Below are 12,993 nucleotides of genomic sequence, written 5' to 3'. Positions count from 1 at the left end.
CAGGAACCCAGACAAAGAAATGTGGTTCAGAATAAATGGTATTGAATTCCGATTCAGCCCTGTTAAATTTACACTCGTGACTGGTTTAATTTTCGAGGAGGACATGAACGTGTTGTAACATCCCTCCCTAGAAGTACTACCCACCGAAAGAGAAATGTTACGAATTAATATTTGGAGCGTCTACTTTTTTTTTCTTTTTAAAATACTTTAAAATAAATGCATCATTAAAAGTGTTTAGGAAGTATTCCAAGAAAGCTGAAAATCTGGAAGCGAACAAAAGATGTATATACTCAAATGAAAACTCATCTGAAAGCCTTTGAAAACAGAGAGTAATCATATGCAACTGTACTATAATCTCAAAAAGTCAAAAGTCGATAAGAACATCCTACTGTATGTATATAATATAAACCAGAGATAACCTGCTCCAGCCAGATCTACCTACGCTGACCTAGCCCTGCCTCGCAGCTACTTCGATCATCTGTACCTACAATCAGGAAAGAAAATGAAGTAAGTGATAAGAACACTCAATAAGGGGAAAGAATCAAATAAAATATCTCATTTCCTGTTCTAACTCACTTTCGAGACTCAACCTTGCATTCTAACCTCTATAAGAGATTGATGGCGTAATCTAGTTCATTCTTTACTATTTGGGTCATACTTTGTCCCATCTGGTGTCTATTTGATACTTTCTGGAAGCTAACTATAAGGATTTGACACTTTTCTAAGCTCGAGCTCTCTTTCTTTCTTTCTTTCATTATACTATTTCTGAATCTGAATTGAACTCTACTGCGAGCATGCTCTACTCCGAGCGGACCCTACTAGGGGTCTATGTCCTACTACGGACGTGCCCTACTGCGGGCGGTGTAGTGTAAAGTGCCCCCTTATAGTTTATAGCATGCATGTAGGTCTTATATCTTACTAATTTTGCTTCCATCTAAATTTATTCATAACTCACCAGACATTACTCTTGGGAGGACCCCTAAATCTTGAGCCCCAAATTCCTTTTCTTGCTTTTCTTTCTTTTTCTTTTCTTCTTTTCTTTCCTTTTCTTTCCTTTCTTTTCTTTCTTCTTCCTTTCTTTTTTCTCCTTTTTTTCTTTCTTTCTTTCTTGCCCAAAACTATAAAATACTGTTCACAGAACAGTCATTTAACAGGGCAGCCTTCTTTTTCATACAATTTAACAGCCCAAACGGTTTCTAATTCATACAAGCTATATATCGTTGAAAAGAAGATTCAAAGATCTTTCCAACAAGCTACAATAGCACTCATAATTCAATAGATAAGATAGTCAAAACGTGAGATAAAATCAGTGGTAAAAACTACCTCCTCTGTTTATTTGGTAAAACAATCCTTGTGGTTCATATAATATTTAACAATCCAAATGATCTCTAATTCATACAAGATATATATCATTGGAAACAAGATTCAAAGAGCTTTCTAACAAGATATAATAGCACTCATAAATCCTTAGATAAGACAGTCAAAACATGAGATGCAATCAGTGATGAAACTGCCTCCTCTGTTTATTTGGTAAAACAGTTCTTTTGGTTCATACACTATTTAACAGTCCAAATGATCTCTAATTCATACAAACTATATATCATTGGAAAGAGGATTCAAATAGATTTTCAACAAGATATAATAGCACTCATAATTCATCAATAAGGCAGCCAAAACATGGGACGAACTCAGTGGCAAAAACTGTAAATATTATGCAACTTTCTGCCATGAACAAAATCACACATATAGACATCCCAAATGGCAACACAACATTTCTCAACTTCAAAATCATCATTTATAACATAGATCCAAGGAACCAAAAGCCTAAAACATACAACATATCAAAGATGATTCCCCTTACCTTGTTTCAAGCCAAATCTTTGCAAATTGACTTCTTTCTCTTTGTTTTGCTTCCAAAGCTTTCAAGTGCTTCCTTTTCTTTTCTTTTCTTTTTTGTCTTCCAAACTCCTTCAAATCTTTTCTTTTTCTTCAAGAAAACCAAGAAAAAGCTTGAAGAATGGTGGCTACTGCAATATGGACGGGAAATGATGGAAAAAAGGGTATGAGTTGTCCTTTTTGACTTTCTCTCCATTTATATGCAATCTTTATCCCTTTTCTCTTTATCTCTTTTTTTCTTTTTTCTTTTTCTTTTTCTTTTTGTATTTATATACATATATATATATATATATATATATATATATATATATATATATATATATATATATATATATATATATATATATTTATATAAACACCCCCATACATGTTACTATATATATCTATATTTGAAATTGAAAATATTTCCAAACAGGGTCAAAAGACGTAATTACCCCTGAAATATACTTGAGGGTATTACACATGTCCAATTACATTGATTGAACGGATACGCCTCGATTGAGAGAGAAATACTTCTTGAACATTCACAGGTTGTTATCTCATGGGGAGATCGAGCAAGCATTCGATAACAAAGTTTGGGAAGACAATGATGACGACGTTATGAAGTTTGCAGTCTTGTATTACGCATTTACAGGATTATTAGGGGCTAACAACAGAACCAAAGTACCTGATCATTTTTTGCATTTAGCGAACAATTTAGATGCATTTAGTTAATACCCATAGGGAACATTGACATGGCATAAAATAGTTGACTCGATATGAAAAGGTATACGTAACAAATATCAATATTGTGTTGAACATTACCCGCCATATACAAGTCCGCTCCCACTTCTCAGTTACAGTATTTTGGGATACCCGATTGCTTTTCAAGTAAGTATCATATAATAGATAAAGTTTACATTCATAATGACTATTGTAAATACTAACCATAAATATTGTATATTGTGTAGTATTAGATTTATGAGACGATTCAGAATCTATTGCCTTATATCCGTTTAGAAGCAAATGATCGAATCCCCTGTATCCTAAAAAGGAAAACAGTTATACTACCTACGTGGGATGACATATTGATACTTTGGGACGCTTCTCTGGTCTGTTGCTCATTTATATTTTATTATTTCATTTTGTATTTCATTAATTTTTATAAATTTCTTTCATGTTCTAGGAGGAGATTACAACTGCATTATATCCGATCGAGATTGAGCATTACTTTGAGTGGTATATTCAAGCTTTGGAGTTTATGGGAGAAAAGACACCATCTACACATTCAGACGATGATAATGCCATCCAATCGAACCGTCTTGTTGCCTTTCAAACAGCCTCCAAAGGGTCTTCATTGTCTTTCACTGCTTTCGTACGAATTTCTTCATTACGAAGTGCCAGACCTGTGGTTCCTAGGACGTCTCATATTGGACATACATCCCCTCCACAGGTGTCATCCTCTTGCACAACATACCCCCAAGAGTCATACAGGGACACACCTAATGTACGTGTTTCCCCACCACGATGTCTACTTCTCGTGCTTCCCATTCTTGAGATCACCAGATAAACGAGCTTATAAGACACTTGGTCCACAGGACCTCGTACAGTGGTGTATCATACGACTGTCTTCAACAAATCTTAATGGAACATGGAAAAGCATCAACTCTTAGATGCAGCAACAATTGGACCAGCATGCTACAATGATACACGCGAAGTAAGAGCGACAGTCATTAACGTATAAGGATGAGATGCAATCCTATTGGCAACAACAAACATCGACGTTTCGTGAGGAGATGCAATCTTATTGGCAACAACAAACATCGATGTTTCGGGGGGAGTTATAGGACCAATGGAAACAACAAACATCGATGTTTCAGAGGGAGATAGAGGACGAATGGCAATAACAAACATCGATGTTTCGGGGGGAGATGTAGGACAAAATGACATCATTAAATAATCGAATTATAGGGCTTGAGGATTCTTATGTTCAGGCATCAGAATCAGTGTAGGTTATTATTCTTCATACTTAATTTTTATTTTCAATTAATTGTATTACTTAATTTTTATTTTCAATTGCTTAATTATAAAATAATGATGAACATAAATTTGTGAACTTTTTCCAATTAGATGAATCATCAGACGATGATGTCCAACAACAAGTGTAGGACTAACCAACAGTTGTTCAGAAGTCGATGACAACTAAAAAAGTGTCAGCTTTCGGACGTGTATTGTGAAAAGGAAAATAGTTGGTAAGTCCATTCACAGATTCAAATAAGGGAAAAAAGAACAAACAGCCCATAACTGAGGGTTGTCATCTAGACCCGCGATTGGTTGAGTCCTATACAGAGTTCACATTATGGTACCATCAAGCGTCAGATAATGAGACTCGACGTGTTTTCCTCGGGGGACCAACCAGAACGATCGCCTATATGCCCCACCTATGATGGACCCAAATTGTAACACTGGGGCAATGGTTGGAAAACACGGTATGTACCCTTCCTTTGTATTTGTTTATATTAGTTATCACTAGGGATGACAATGGAGAAAAGCGGGGAGGGGATATCAATCCTCGTCCCCGTTACGGGGATAACAAAGAATCCCTGTCCCCTCCCCGCAAAGAAAAATCTCCTCCCCATCCCCTCCCCGCCCCGTCCCCGTGGGGAAAAATCCCCTCCCCATCCCTGTGAGAAAAAATCCCCTCCCTATACCCGCAAATATAAATTTTAATTCCTTTATGTATTTCAATAAATAAAATAAATCATATTCTCCCAAAATATCACTTGCTACAAGAGCTACAAAATATTTATTATTATTTTAGTTCAAATACAAAGTTTTCATAAAATCTAACAATATGTAATAATCAATCTCTTCATTAGTAGCTCTTCATGTATGTGATTTAGGGTAATTTTATAATAACATTAAATTTAACACTTCTCATTCACTTCAATTGATTTTATCAAGTTTATAATTTGTTTTTTTGTGTAAAACCTGGTAGATTGATTGACTAAGTTTTGAAGTTGAAATAGAATTAATTTGGTGCATTTATATTTTATGATAATGAGATTCTGAGGTTTTTTTAATATATTAGATTAATAGTTCAGAAATTAGTAAAAGCTGATAATTGAAAATTCAAAAATTAGTAAAATTAAAGTTATAGTTTTAATAAATCATAATATAAAAATTTCTAGAATTTAATAGTTTAGAAATTATTATATTAATATATTAGATTTAGAGGAGGGGGCGGGGTGGGGCGAAGGGAGGGGAAGGGCGGGGTGGGGACATATGTATCCCCGTCCCCGACCCGTTCCTGATTACATAGATTTTTTTCGTCCCTATCCCTGTCTCTTTTCCCATTTTTATCAGGAAATCCCCTTCCCTTTAAGGTCGGGGAAGGTCGGAACCCCTAAAATCGGGTCCAAATTGTCATCCCTAGTTATCACCTTCAACTTATGATGTGATTTATCTGTGTACATATCATATCAAAGTTTTTATAGGTATACTCCATAAATCTTTTCCATATGGTAACTAGATGACTGTTTCGACGTAGTTTGTTGGACTTCTCCCACAGTGTTACAGTGAGTTTAAACAGTTGGGTGCAAATATGGAGTGACCCATGTTTTTCCTAGATCAAATCAATAGCATCTCATGTCTTCGGACAACTGAATTCTTTCGGCCATGGAGTAATGTTGACAAGGTGGTGCACAACTATAAGTTGTTTACGATAAAATTGATTATTGGTACTTATTTCTCCTCATTGATCGGTAGGTATTCATTCCCCTCAACTTCGACAACCAAAATTGGGTGTGTGGCGTATTGGATATCAATGATTGGAAGTTGTATATATACGACTTTGTCAAATATACTAATAGCTTAGAGAGGGTGAAGAAGTTATTGATGCCATTTAGAACACTGACACATCTAATGAAGGCGAGTAATTTCTATACATCAAAGGGAATTCAACCGCCAGATACTCTACCGACATTACAATACAGGTGTGTTCGTGATGTGCCAAAACAGGATGTTGGAAGCGGAGACTGTGGCATTTTTTTACTCATGTTTATGGAATACCTTGCCTGAGATCAACTATTTAATTTCACATCGACACATTCCAGGAGGTTAAGAAAGCGTATGGCTACAACCATATTCTAAGGAAGGGCTTTCAGTAAGTATTTAGTGTTTATGAGTTTATTTATATATCAGCAAACTTTACTAAATTTGTTGTATTTATTAAATTCAATTGGAATGTGACAATACAGGCTTCGAGGAATTCGATTAAGGCATGGATGGACGGGCATGCATATGAATTGGATGTCATTTTATTATTGTTTGAAAGGTGTATTTTATTATTGTTTGAATGATGTCATTTTATTATTGTTTGTATGGTGTATTTTATTATTGTTTGAATGATGTCATTTTATTATTGTTTGTATGGTGTATTTTATTATTGTTTTATTGAAACACGGTATGGGAAAAAATTCAAATATAAACATAAAAATGATAGGCTAACAAATATATGTTGTGGTAATTCCATTCAACTATTTTGATCCATTGTCATCACATACATATAAGAGTTTGAACAAAAAAAATAATAAAATGCAATACATTAAAATTTGTACAAAACCTAATAGATAAATTATATAAAATTAAACATGCAATACATTAAAATTCATTGTCATCGCATATGTGTACAAAACCCAATAGAAGATTCAACATGATAACCTATTCGGCCATATAGGTTGCAGCGTGAGTACGACAACCTCGAGTTCGTGTGTTACTAGGTGTGCGAGACGAGCTAAACACAGGCACTGGAGCTGGACTCTGATATTTCAAACGAGTATGACCAGGTTGATGACATCGGTTGCAATATTGTTGTCGAAGTTCCTCTCCTTGTAAATGTCTTCTTGCATGATTGGAAGGGCAACCAGACCTTCGTTGCTCCATCACTGGAGGATAAATCGCATATATATTTGATGGTGCCTGGTATGTGCTGTCGTTAACACCCAAATTAAATCCTAAATTCCTGCAACAAAAATGTAGTAAAGGAAAGTAGGGATCGTTCCCTCGAAGAGCTTTGATTAGTAAGTCGTCACAAATAAATTGAAACAAATAAATAAAAAATGGGGGTTTTGAAGTGAATGCAAATTATAATGGAAAACAATAAATAAAAATTCAGAAAAGTAATCTAAAAGGAATAAATTAATTTAACAAACCTTGGTCTTCGGTCACATCCACCATTGGAACTACGATCGATCATCGAAACAAAATATCAAATTAATTAATTGAATATTCATTGTGGTATTAAATTTACCTGTCATTCCTTACGATTAGTTAACCAAAAACATGTATTCCAATTAACCCTTATTGATTAATAATTCGGATACGATCTCGAATTTAATTAAACAATAGTATTACGAATTAGAAAGACCAACGAAGCAAGACAACACAAACGTACGACGTTGCATTTAATCCAGTTGATTATTTCCCTAGGATTTAAAGTTTCTGACGCAGCAAACGATAAACCTAGTTGCCACTTCGATTAGATAGATTGAACAATTACGGATTCAGCACCTAAACTAGCAATAGATTATATTAATTGATAAACTAATTGCGCATCTTAGAAATCAACCAACACAATCATGAAAAATAATTCAGAAAGATAACCAATATTCAAATAATTAAAAGATGCATTAAAGAACAAAAAAAAATCTCACAATCATTGTAGTTCCATGGTTTCAGATCCCTTCAACCAAGATAAATTACTCAGCCACTGTAGAACATGTTTTGCTCTCTAATTCTCTCAATACAATGGATGATCATAATCAAATAAAAATAAGAGTATATATATATTATCTTCCTACTAAAAATCTGGAAATTGAAAGTGAATCCTAATCTCCTAATCCAATCAAGCAAAGTGATCCATATCTTCCCAAAAAGAAAGGAAAAGATATGTATTTCTAATATAAATCCTTCTTCCAAAAATATCATTCCTTATTTAGCTCAATTAATCCTCTTTTCCAGCTGGTGATTATCCTTTTCCTAGGAAGCAAATCTTAATATTTTCTGGACTCTTGCAACTGATCTGGGCGTTCAGATCTGTTTTCTGGATTCTGCTCTCATCTTTCACGTGCCCACGCCTAGTCTGCATTACGGAAATTCCAGATTAATAGATCTGCTCCAGTTTTTCATCTTTTTGGCCCTATTTATTCCAAAATTGCTCAAAGCTTCCTAAAAGCAAAAAGATAAGTAATTCTATTAGATTAAATCAAATTTCCACACAACACAAGGGAATTATAAATCAAAATAGTAACAATTAATGGCCTTATCAAATTCCCCCACACTTATCTTTTGCTCGTCCTCGAGTAAAACAAAGAAACCAAAAAAAAACAAAACAAACACAAAAATGTTCCATCAATCTCTTTCTCACGATACCGAAAAGTGTGCATACCTTAAGATTCAACCCAACCAAGATTCAAGCATCAACACACATCATTATCAAACTTTACAAGGAAGTATGCACAAAGACAAATCAAGACAATCGCATTCTAAAGCATGTATAAAGCTTCGGTTAATCATCCTCACGGTTATCACTCATATCACTCATGTGTTTAATGGTTCGGTGTTTCGCTCAAATTCTTCCAATGCAAATATTCTACCATAAGCTTGCTCATGCACCAAATCTCCACCACTTAGATTATATACATGCATAAATCAAAAGGACTTTATTTTAGGTTGTAATGGGGTTTTGGGTAAAGGTGATGATTAATGGATACAAAAGGTTAAAACCATGAATATTAACAAAACATTTAAACACATAAGGGGAACAAAAATGTAAAGCTAAAACCACCACATTCACCACATTTCTTTGCTACTTGCCATTGCCTTTCTCTTCTCTCTTTTTCAACTTTTTTTTTTCTTTTTCTGTTTTCGTTTTTTTATTATTATTATTTTTTCTTCTTCAACATTCTTTTTTTTTTTTTTTCTTGAATAACTAAGAGAGTTGGGTAGCAAGGATACAATATAAGGCAATCTCAATAGCACTCTTCATGCCAACTTCTTTTCATCATCTCTTCTTATACAATTAAGTTCCCTTTTCCCCCACACTTAAATTTCTCAAGATAACAAATTCACCAAGCAACAAATTTAAGTTTAAATGCCTTGCTCATTTTCATGGTTGGGTGAGGATTTTCATTTGTAGGCTTGGGTTTGTAATATGGTTTTAGCACAAAGAATCAACGGTTTTGTAAGGCTCAAGGGGCTAACTAGGGAAATTAAAATAGGTTGGCTTTTTAAGCTAAAGGGTTCGAACAAGAATGCCTTTATCATTTTCATGCATGCATATTTCAATGTGGTCTCGAAACGGTTCAAAGCAAGTTCTAGAGATATATTCACATGGAAGAATATCACTCATCAAAGAAAATATAGATTGATATGAATGTTTCAATCTTTTTCGGCTCAAAACTCACGAGTTAAATAAATTCACCTCAACTTCAAACAAACTCGAGCACTCAATTATCAAAATTTGTTTAAATGCATACCCCTAATTAATCTAACAAATCAGTGTACAATGCTCTCCTATTGAATCGGCTAAATTCCAAGGCATGCATACAAATTAATTCATTCAAAGTGAGATTAATGGACTGTTTAGCTGACTAAAAATAGGGAAGGATACACTAGCTACCATAAAAATCAAACTTTATCCAGCAAGAAGCAGCAACATAGACAAAACAAAGCAAAAATTTTAGGCATAATAGAATACACCTAACACAAGAAAAACAGAAAAAAAAAAAACTGACAGAGAAACAGAATAGAATAAAAGCAGAACAGAGAAGACTAGAACATAAGAATAGAGCAGAAAAAAAAATAAATATAGGACTGAAAGACAGAACAGTAAACAGCAGAAAATAAAACACAAATACACCCTCCCCCACACTTAAACCAAACATTGTCCTCAATGTTTAAACAAAACAAAATAAAATGAGAACTGAAATTTAAGAGAAAAGGAAGAGGAAACTTCTCTGGTTTTGTGGAAAAGGAACAGTAGTTCAAATTTTTTGAGAGTTGCAATTGATGGAGGATTCTTCAGATTTGGATAACAGCTCTGGTGTAGGAAGCCTCTGATGGGTGGATTTTGCTGCTCTTTGATGTTGTGAATGGGTTCTAACCATGGTGTTGTAGAATGAAGGAAAGAGGCTGCTAGGTTTTTATTTTAGTTGGAGAGGAATTGTGAGGCATAGGTTTGGCGAATATGGTCTCTGGAAGCATATAAACCCAGCCTTATAATTACACTAAATCATATGGCCCCCTTGAATTTAAGAAAATAGCAAAGCAGAAGCTAGACTTTTGACGGAAGCACATGACCCAGTTCCAGAATACCAAAATACAGATCTCTCCCCCATGAACATTTACAGACAGCTCACTGGAACCTGCAGGAGGAAGAAGACGATTGAACAGTAACATGAAAATAAATTAAAATAAACCTAAGCGAAAATCATAAAATAATTGCTAATTAAATATCTAAAAATCATAAACTGAAATTTAAAACTAAAATTGGAAAACATAAACCAAAATTAAAAGCAAATGTCTAGAAAATTAAAATTTAAGCATTAATTAAAATAAGATTGAAAGCTTGGGTTGCCTCCCAAGTAGCGCCTTTGTTTACAGTCGTCGGCTTGACGTAATGCCTTCATCTATTTATCCGGGATCTTTCAGCTCCACTTCTCTGATGTTTTCAGTTGGCATTCCTTTGTAAAACAGTTTGAGTCTATGGCTATTAACTTGAAATACTTTTGATGTCGCTACGCTTTGAATCTCTAGCTTTTTCGGAATTTGCACTAGTTTCTCTTCTTGCTGCTCATTTAACTTGCTGGAAATTATCACTGGTAAGATTTTCCCATCTCCTAGGTACACATATTTAAGGTGATTTGGAAGAGGTTTCAGCTCCAGCTCTGGTACCTGCAAAATAGAAGGTAACAATTTTTCAGTAGGCACTGGCAGCTCAATATAAAATAAATTACCTGTATTTTTTAGCTCTCTGAATTCATTCATCTTTGTCCCTGCATTCTGCATATCTGAAATTAATTTAAATTCATCTCTTTCTTTCAAAATATTTTTATGGTTAGCCACCTTTAACTTATCATCGCCATCAAGTATATCCTGCGCTAGAAAATCAATTAAATCAACTGAATACACAGGAAAATTCACATCAGAATATTTCATAGCATCATAAATATTAAATTGGACAGCTTCACCATCAAACTCCATGGTTAGTGTGCCTTTGTGAACATCAATTTTCGTTTTAGCTGTTTTCAGAAAAGGTCTCCCTAGCAAAATAGGTGCAGATTGATCATTATTTTCCATGTCAATAACATAAAAATCAGCTGGAAAAATTAATTTATCATTAACCTGAACAAGAACATCTTCAATTAACCCCTTAGGATATACATTTGATTTATCAACCAACTGAATAACTGTGCCAGTTTTTTCTAAAGGTCCAAGATTAAGAGCAGAATAAATAAAATATGACATTACATTAATAGATGCTCCTAAATCTAACATGGCTTTTTCAATTTTTGTGCCTCCTATTGTGCAAGGGATGCAAAACATACCTGGATCTTTGCATTTTTCAGGAAGATTTTTGTGAATTATGGCTGAAACATTTTCTCCTACCTTGATTTTTTCATACCTTTTGAGTTTTTGCTTTCTTTTCAATGTACACAGCTCTTTAAAAAATTTAGCATAGCGAGGCACTTGTTTTATTGCAACAGTGGAATATTGACTTCACACTCTCGAAAGGTCTCATATAAATCCGCATTACGTTCGTACTTCAGTTTTAAAGCTTCAGGAAAAGGAGGAACAGGTTTGTATTCGCTGAAAGAAAGATTTTTACCTGTCGCTACCTTTTTAGAAGAATTATTTTCTGTTGCCAATTCTTCTCTATTTTCTGCTGGCTGTGCTGGTGCAGGTTGTGCTTTAATTGACATCTCCAGCTCCTTTCCACTCCTCAACATTATGGCACTAACATTCTCCTTTGGGTTCATCACAGTTTGTGACGGCAGTTTGCTTGAATTTTGTGCTTCCAGCCTATTGATTGCAGTAGCCATCTGGCTCATTTGATTTTCCAGATTTTGAATGCTGGTTCTGGTTTCCTGCTGAAATTTCATGGTGTTAGTAGCCAAACTTTTAACAATATCTTCAAGAGATGTACCTGAATTAGAATTTTGAGTTGGTTGCTGCTGTCTAGGAATATAATGCTATTGGTATGGCTGAAAATTATTCGAAGGCTGATTCACATTTGCATTCCCATAACGAAAATTAGGATGATCTCTCCAACCGGAGTTGTAGGTATTCGAATAAGGATTATAATTATGATTTCGTTGCTGCTGTCCTAAAAATCCGCCCACTGCATTAGCATGTTCAGAGCAGTCCTCCTGAAGTGTTGGGCACATATCAGTTGGATGTCCTCCTGCTGAACAGATTCCGCAAACTTTCGCTACCTCTGTTTTTCCTACAGCCATTTGACGTACAAGAGTAGTTAGATCATCAAGTCGGCTTTCAAGAGAAGATATATTTACCTCATTGACGCGCCGAGACGAATGGTCTAATCTATTTCCAAATTGTTGTGAATTCGACGCCATATTTGCAATTAAATTTTGGGCTGCTTCAGGTGTTTTGTTAGCCAATGCTCCACCGCTTGCCGCATCAATCATGTTTCTCTCATTTGATAGAAGTCCTTCGTAGAAATATTGAATAAGCAGCTGGTCACTAATTTGGTGATGTGGACAACTTGCACAGAGTTTTTTAAAGCGCTCCCAATATTCATATAAAGATTCTCCAGTATGCTGCCGAATGCCACAGATTTCTTTCCTTATGCTGGCTGCTCTTGATGCTGGAAAAAATTTCTGCAGAAATAATCTTTTTATCTCATGCCAAGTAGTGATACTTCCAGCAGGTAGATAATACAACCAATCTTGTGCATCATCTTTCAAAGAAAACGGAAAAGCCCTCATCTTGATTTGTTCTTCGGTTACTCCATTCGGTTTCATTCCGGTGCACACCACATGAAATTCGTTTAAATGTTTATGAGGATCTTCACCTGCAGAACCACGAAAAATAGGT

General features: G+C 34.8%; 1 non-coding gene across 1 annotated transcript; it reads left to right on the top strand.

Moving 5' to 3' along the window:
- The first annotated feature begins 12,642 nt into the window (after positions 1-12,642).
- Positions 12,643-12,749, top strand: LOC123198435. Its single transcript, XR_006498018.1, has one exon. It is a non-coding gene; the product is annotated as a small nucleolar RNA R71 (small nucleolar RNA).
- Positions 12,750-12,993: the final 244 nt, after the last annotated feature.

The sequence above is a fragment of the Mangifera indica genome, chromosome 15 (assembly GCF_011075055.1).
Source record: "Mangifera indica cultivar Alphonso chromosome 15, CATAS_Mindica_2.1, whole genome shotgun sequence".
Taxonomy (NCBI): domain Eukaryota; kingdom Viridiplantae; phylum Streptophyta; class Magnoliopsida; order Sapindales; family Anacardiaceae; genus Mangifera; species Mangifera indica.
This window is presented reverse-complemented; position numbering and strand designations above follow the sequence as displayed.